Raw genomic sequence first — 7,506 nt, 5'->3', positions numbered from 1 at the left:
CAGTGGTTGGGAGTCTGCCTGCCAATGCAGGGGATACGGGTTCAAGCCCTGGTCTGGGAAGATCCCACATGCCGCGGAGCGGCTAGGCCCGTGAGCCACAATTACTGAGCCTGAGCGTCTGGAGCCTGTGCTCTGCAACAGGAGAGGCCGCGATGATGAGAGGCCCGTGCACTGCAATGAAGAATGGCCCCCACTTGCCACAACTAGAGAAAGCCCTCGCACAGAACCGAAGACCCAACACAGCCGTAAATAAATAAATTAAAAAAAAAGTATCCCTTGCTTAAAAACAAACAAACAAAAAAAAACACACAAAAAAACCAAAAAAAAAAAAAGTTAAATATTTAAGATAAAATCATTTTGAAGAACTAGAAAAATATAGCTGAATGAGTTTCTAATTCCCAAATGGCGAAAAACTTGTGAAGCATAAATACATTGAAAGAGGAAACACCTATTGAAAAAATACTGGGTACACGTCGCCTGAAACTCCTGGAGAATTTTGTGTTCCACAGTCTCCGAGGAAAAGTTGGACGGGGATTCATCCACTAATTGCCAAGTTTTCGAGGTAGTGGAAAACAAGTGTTGGGACATGGGCAGCCACTTGCAGGAGATCCGGGAGCGGCAGAAGTTACCGCGACAGCTTCTGGCGCAGCAGTTGGGAGCTGAAAGTGCTGCCAGTTTAGGTGCTGTGTTAAATAGCAAAGACGAGCAGAGAGAAATTGCTGAAACAAGAGAAACTTGCAGGGCTTCCTATGATACCTCTGCTCCAAATGCAAAACGTTAAGTATCAGGATGAAGGAGAGACAGATGAAGACAAAATGGAAGAATGTAAGGATGAATTAGAAATGCAACAGGAGGAAGAGAATTTGCCATATGAAGAAGAGATTTACAAAGATTCTAGTACTTTTCTTAAGGGAACACAGAGTTTAAATCCCCATAATGATTACTGCCAACATTTTGTAGACACTGGACATAGACCTCAAAATTTCATCAGAGATGTAGGTTTGGCTGACAGATTTGAAGACTACCCTAAACTGAGGGAGCTCATCAGGCTGAAGGATGAGTTAATAGATAAATCTAACACTCCTCTTATGTACTTACAAGCAGATATAGAAGCCTTTGACATCAGAGAACTAACACCCAAATTTGATGTGATTCTTCTTGAGCCCCCTTTAGAAGAATATTACAGAGAGACTGGCATCACTGCTAATGAAAAATGCTGGACTTGGGGTGATATCATGAAGTTAGAAATTGATGAGATTGCAGCACCTCGATCATTTATTTTTCTGTGGTGTGGTTCTGGGGAGAGATTGGACCTTGAAAGAGTGTGTTTATGCAAGTAGGGTTACAGATGTGAAGATATTTGTTGGACTAAAACCAATAAAAATAATCCTGGGAAGACTAAGACTTTAGATCCAAAGGCTGTCTTCCAGAGAACAAAGGAACACTGCCTTATGGGGATCAAAGGAACTGTTAAGCGTAGCACAGGTGGGACTTCATTCATGCGAATGTTGACATTGACTTGATTATCACAGAAGAACCTGAAATTGGCAATATAGAAAAGCCTGTAGAAATTTTTCATATAATTGAACTTTTCTGTCTTGGTAGAAGACGCCTTCATTTATTTGGAAGAGATAGTACAATTCCACCAGGCTGGCTTGCAGCTGGACCAACTCTTACAAATAGCAACTACAATGCAGAAATGTATGCATCCTACTTCAGTGCCCCAAATTCTTACTTGACTGGATGTACAGAAGAAATTGAGAGACTTAGACCAAAATAACCTCCTCCCAAATCTAAATCTGATCGGGGAGGTGGAGCTCCCAGAGGAGGAGGAAGAGGAGGAACTAAAGCACTTTGCTTTAGTTTCTCCAAACTGCAGGAATATTTTAGCCAACCTCCATTGCAGTTGTCACTGTCTGGTTTTGTCCAGAATAAATGAGTCATCCTGTCTTTTGTCATGTGCATGTAACCGAACAGAATGGAACAACACAAATACCTTCACTTTCAGAGACTGAATTTATTCTGATAGATTTCAACTAATTACAAAGGTTTTTGCTTTTTAGAAATAAAGTGAGCAGTGAAAAAGACCCAATCTGGATTATCATACTAGTGCTGACAGTAGTTGATAATGGGCATCCTGCCACTGCTGTCACAGCAAGTGGGAAGCTGTTTGAGAGCCTTGATGGAATGGAGTTGGGACAGATGGTAAACTTCTCTTAGGTTTTTAATATTTTCTTGTTGAAACAATAAAAAGAGACTTCTTTTTTCTTCCTTTTTGAAAAATCTTAAATAACTCATATAATTTGACCACAGAAGAAATTGAGAGACTTGGAACAAAATCACCTCCTCCCAAATCTAAATCTGATTGGGGAGGTGGAGCTCCCAGGGGTGGGCAGGGAAGAGGTAGAACCTAGTAGGCTGACATTACAACGAGAAAAAAGAAATACTCATTATAATCTCAGTTGTGCAGCTACTGATGACTGTAATCAAATTTCCTAAAAAGCGAACAAGGACAAATATCCAAGTGCTAGAACTTTGGTATGGACTTGATCTTGGATTGAGTTTCAAAACAGTTTCATATTCCTTAACAAAATAATAGAATTGGAGGCAACAGAGACACCTGGTTATCAGGTACATGGTTTAAACATTTTGGGAAATAAAGTACTTGGTGATGAGGAAATGACATGCATCTTTAAACTTGTTATGGAGAAAACAATGTAAAACCAATTACAGAAGACCCTCAACTTAAGAAGAGAGCTTGGAAAATGGAACTACAGTGCCTTTTAAGGGACTGGTTTTCCAGATCAGTTAGTTGTGTGAGACTTTATGTTGTCATTTCTCTTTCTATACTGTAACTCATATTTTAAATGAATTTGCTGAATGAAATAATGCCATTATTGTTCTTGATAAATATATTTTTTATTTTGTGTATGATTTTTCTAATGAAACTTTAAACCTTTAAAAAAATTGGAAGAGACTGAAAAGAAAAAATTTAGTAAATTCACAATCATTGATACTTGAAGGCACCATCATCCATAATAGCCAACAAATGGAAAGAATCCAATGTTCGTGACAGTAAAATGAATAAGTAAATTGTGACATTTCATAAAAGGAGAAACAGTAAGGATGCGTGAATTACACTACTTGAAAACATTCATGAATCTCAGAAACATACTACTCAGTGGAAAAAACCAGACACTGATTTCATGCTTCATTATATAAGATTAAAAAATAGGTAAAATTAATTTATGGGTTTAGAAGGAGAGTTGGTTATCTTTGGGAGATGGTATAACTGGCCAGGCAAATGAGAGCATTCCTAGGATGTTGGTAATATTCTGCTTCTTGATCTTAGTGCTGGCTCCATAGGTGTAGACACTGTGACTATACATTGCACTGTGCATGTATAATTTGTGAAGTTTTCTGTATTTTTTCATATATTAATAGAATTTGTGAAATAATTCACAGGCATGAAAATTTTCTGGACTACCAGATGAACAAAACCCTTGCAGTTTGGAGAAAAGATAAAACATTGGGATTCATAACTGGCAAAAGTTTAAAACCCTAGGAATGCTCAATGTTAGAGTAAGGCAAAATGAATGTTGTCTCATATAAATTGTGACAAAACTAGTTCAAGTGTTCTTTATAGCAATTTTGAAACAGGATCAAAAGTCTTAAGAATGGTCACATTCTACAATCCTGTAATTTCTTCTCTAGGAAACTTCCAAACTCCTATCTGTTAAGTCAATTTTCTGCAGTTTAAATTTTACTTTCACTACATTTCTTTTTTTCAACTAACTACTTTTCCATGTGCATGCAATTAGCTTATTTTTATTGCACAGGTAAAATGTCTATTTACATCTTTGTGAAGAACATTAAATCTGAGATTTTCTCTCATTTTTGAAACTCTTTCTCCTTGCATCTCGGTCAAGCTACTTCTAAGCAGCTTATTCAAAATAGGGTAGTTCATTAAAATGATTCACAGAACAACAGAATAAGAATTTTCTTGAACTTCTTGAAGATCTAGAACCAAGAAGTATGAAGCTGTCAGGGATTCATATCTTTTTGACATTTTTTTCTCTCTCTCTCTCGTCTTAGAACTTCATGGTCTCTCATCTCTGTTCTGCATGTGAAGGACGCATTCTTCTCTCCCTCTGTTTCTGAAGACTGGCTTTGCTTCAGCATGGTGGCAGTCATATACTATGTCCAAAAGTAGCAGAGAAGAACAAACTTGACTCCACATTGGAGGTATTCTTTTACCTCTAAACTTTGTGCTCTGTTGCCTGTGCTTAGTCATGCTGGCTCTGCACCTTTTATAAAAGAATGTTAAGGGTTTCATCTACAAGAAATTCATGGAAAAGACTCTGACAAGTACAGGTTTCTGGTAACTGACTATACTGCTGAACTGAATGAATAAGCATTTTCAGAACTCTGATGAAAAACTGATGAACTCATAAAAGTGCTAACAAAAGATCAAGATGAAAAACAACAATTAATTACATGGGACTGAGTGAACTGATGAGGACGAGTATAATTTTTGTGACTTTCTGTCTGAATTAAAAAAAAAAAAAATCCCACAAGGACTCAGAGGCAAAGAATATACAAATCAATTTTCACTGCAAAGTAAAGGAGCTGTTACAGTGGAGGATTACTGGACTGAATGTCAATGTTATGACATAGCATGAGTGTGTTTCATGTTTGGTAATTGCAATCATTGTTGCTTTTGTTGTGGTCATCCATGTACAATGCTTGGTGACAGTCTATTTATCTCTTGTAAAAATAAAATACAGTGTGTGTGTGTGGAAAAAAAAAATAAAATAAAATAAAAGAATGTTGCCTATAGCCTGAATATACGTAATAGCCCTTTCTCAAGGCTCTGCATCCCAGGCTTGACATTTAAACACAAAACACTTTTCATTCGTATAGAGATAAAAAGATGCAGAACAGAAAATAACATTTGTCTTGTTGAAGGTTTATAGGAACATGTGACCATACATATATGGACAGCTGCAAGAGCAAAGGATTATCACGTCCTCTCTGGGGTCGGGTGAGCACCAAGAAGTCTGCAATAACCAGCTACCCTTCCTCCCCTTTTAGTATAAAAGAAGCCTGAATTCTAACTTGGGTAAGATGGTTCTTTGGGACACTAGAATGCCAACTTCTCAGTCTGCTGGCTTTCTGAATAAAGTTGCTATTCCTTGTCCCAACACCTCCTCTCCATTTATTGGCTTGTTATTTTGAGTGGTATGAGCTTGGACTCTGCAACACAAATTTTCTCAGTTCAAACAACAAAAAAAGATAGCTGTTGTTGAATTCAAATTCAGGAAGAGAAACTGAATGGCGTAGGTTAGGTCACTAGGCTTCCCTGAGCAGTCAACCTATGGTCCAAGCAAAATAGCCATGGAGTACAAACACTGCATATAGAAAGCTGTAACATCCTAGACAGGATGAGATGGACAGGGGAAAAAATCTATTATACTTATTATGGCTGAATTATCCTCAAAGCGTATGTGTAAGTCCTAAACTCCCTTACCTCAAATGTGACATTATATGAAATAAGGTCATTGTAGATGTAATTAGTTTTTTTTTTCAAATACTGGAGTAAGAAGGGCATCTAATCCAATAATACTAATGTGCTCATGAGAAGAGGAAAGACACTAGGTTAAAGACAGTCATGTGATGACAGAGGCTAAGTTTGGCGTGATGCATCTATAAGCCAAAGGATGCAAAAAAATGGCCGCCAAACACCAGAACCTAGAAGAGGCAAGGAAGGATTCTCTCCTACAGGTTTTAAAGAGAGTATGTCCCTAACTGACATTTTGATTTTGGACTTCTAGATCCAGATTGTGAGGCAATAAATTCCTCTTGCTTTAAGCCATCTGTACGTCAGTATTTTGTTACAGCAGCCCTGGGAAACTAATACAATACCTCAACTCAATTAAATAATTGCCAGTCTAAACCACAGCCACTAGGGCAGGTTCTGGAGCAAAACCAAAGGAGTCAGTAAGGTAGCATACTGCTCAGTAGCTTTGATGCATGAGATAAATATCCAAACATATGTCAGCAAAACTGTAATAGTAATTGGATATTTAAGTCCATTCTCAACACTCTTATTCAGCATAGTACTGGAAAAGCCTAGCTAGGACAATAAAGCAAGAAAAGGCAAGAAAAGGTATATAGATTGGAAAATCATGTCATTTGCAAATGACGTGATAGTCTATGTGGAAAATTCAAAGGGATTAACAAATCTAGATGATTTTGAAATTAGAGATGATAATGTCTTTACTATAACATGTCTAAAATCTGGTAAGTTTGAAGAGTGGGACACGTGTTTCAGTCTTCACTCTGGTTTGGTAATACACATGTACAGACGTGCCTGTTCTAGACATTGACAGTAGCCTACCCACATTATAGAACCTTTGAGGATCAGAAAACAGTTAAATATATCTTGAATTTCTATGATATAAGGCCGTTTGAAATGCAGATGGTGTCATTTCTGCTGGCATGTATGAAGAAACCAAATATTGAGCCAACAGCTGATATTTCATAAATGTTTAGTAGGAGATGGAACAAAATATGTTTGAAAACCCAGTAAGATTTTTGTTATCAGATTATCTCAGTCGGAACTAATTCCTAATATGTCTTTCAATTACTCTAATTACTTTATATTTCTCTATAATAATGCAATAATTTTAAATTAAAATAAATTATCCTCAAATCTTACATTGCAAAAAAAACCCCTTATTTTTAAATTGTGCTTTTTAGAACATGGGTTGGTTAGTGCCATTGAAGCAATGTTGTACTGAGTGGTTAATGTTGCTCAAAGATACACTGGAGTTTAAGTCAACAGAAAAAAAAAAAGATTATTCCTGATTTTCATGAATATGCTGCAGTCCCTATTTTTACCACCTAGTTTGAAAATTATGACCTTGTTTACTTTCCCCAAAGTAGTAACACATTGCTTTATCCCTGGAGTCTTTTACTCTGCAAAATTCTTAGCACAGCTATCATTGTTTTTTTTCTGCCTAGGAGTTGGTGACATCTCAGTTTGCTTAGTTTTAGGTCAAGCATTGCAACCATAAAATCTTAAATCTTTTCTTTACCCTTAAAACTGCCCAGGTGTTTGAGACATCGCATACCAGTTCTCAGTCCAGCCTGCTGGGTTCTTACTCATCTTGGAGGGGAGATTAGTGAGTCTCCCCTGGATTCACTATAAACTGTATCAAATCTATCATGGATGTAAATCAGTTGAGTAGTGACATTTGTAAGATTGTTGACATCACACATCTTTCAGAACGTTGATGGCATATTAATGAAAAAATCCTAAACCAAATATCAGCAAAACAAATCCAGCAATGTTAAAAAATACACCATGACCAAGGTGGGTTTATTTCAAGCATAAAGATTGTTTTAAACATTTATTAGTGTAGTTCACTCTTATTACTAGAATATAAGAGAAAGCCTGAATTATCATCTCATTACTGCAGAACAAGCATCCAATAAAATTCA

General features: G+C 36.9%; 1 pseudogene across 1 annotated transcript; it reads left to right on the top strand.

The window, feature by feature from the left end:
* The first annotated feature begins 22 nt into the window (after positions 1-22).
* On the top strand, positions 23-2,929 carry LOC309667093 (N(6)-adenosine-methyltransferase non-catalytic subunit METTL14 pseudogene; annotated as a pseudogene). Its single transcript has one exon. The product of its transcript is annotated as a N(6)-adenosine-methyltransferase non-catalytic subunit METTL14 pseudogene (transcript).
* The last annotated feature ends 4,577 nt before the right edge of the window (positions 2,930-7,506 follow it).

The sequence above is a fragment of the Balaenoptera physalus genome (genome assembly GCF_965194825.1).
Source record: "Balaenoptera physalus genome assembly, chromosome: 9".
Taxonomy (NCBI): Eukaryota; Metazoa; Chordata; class Mammalia; order Artiodactyla; family Balaenopteridae; genus Balaenoptera; species Balaenoptera physalus.
The sequence above is the reverse complement of the archived record's forward strand: the minus strand, read 5'-3'. Positions and strand labels throughout refer to the sequence as shown.